Below are 652 nucleotides of genomic sequence, written 5' to 3' on the forward strand. Positions count from 1 at the left end.
TGTATATAAAATGTATTTTTTAATGTATATCTACCTTTACATAGAAAAGAGTGGGGATTTATGTGCTGGTCTTTTCAACTTCATCTTTCAGCATTCATACCCTTTCACCCTATTGTTCTGATATACTGGAATTATTTCAGGCTTTTTGGATGCAATGCTGTTTCTCTTTTTCTCCTGGGCCTTCTAGAATATTGTCTCTCCAACTCTGAGAACACTGGCTCTCTTGTTCCTCCATTTTACACAATCACCTCATGTTTGGTCCAGGTCTTGTGTTCAATATTTTCCACCCCAGAAACCCTCTGTGGACCTCTCAAGTCTGGGTTGGGTTCTCTTTCCATGTGTTCCTACTCTGCAGCCTACCTCTCGTCTCCCTGCAAGGACTTGGATTCTTATTTGTGTTATCTGTTCTTCCTCTGTGAGGACAGAGACTGTATCTACAGTCTTCCAGCACTGTGTGTGGTAGCCCTTCTCCAGGATGGCCACCATCAAGTCTTTCCTCCCCGTGTCTGCACGCCACACCCCCACAGGGAGGCGGAGTCTCTTCCTTCCCTCCCTTGGATCTGGGTTGGCCTTACTGACTCACTCTGATGCATAAAACCCGGCAGAAGTGACTTCAGGGACTTGTAAGGCGTTCACTTGGGTTTCTTAGAAC

Source organism: Camelus dromedarius, chromosome 34 (genome assembly GCF_036321535.1).
Source record: "Camelus dromedarius isolate mCamDro1 chromosome 34, mCamDro1.pat, whole genome shotgun sequence".
Classification (NCBI taxonomy): Eukaryota; Metazoa; Chordata; class Mammalia; order Artiodactyla; family Camelidae; genus Camelus; species Camelus dromedarius.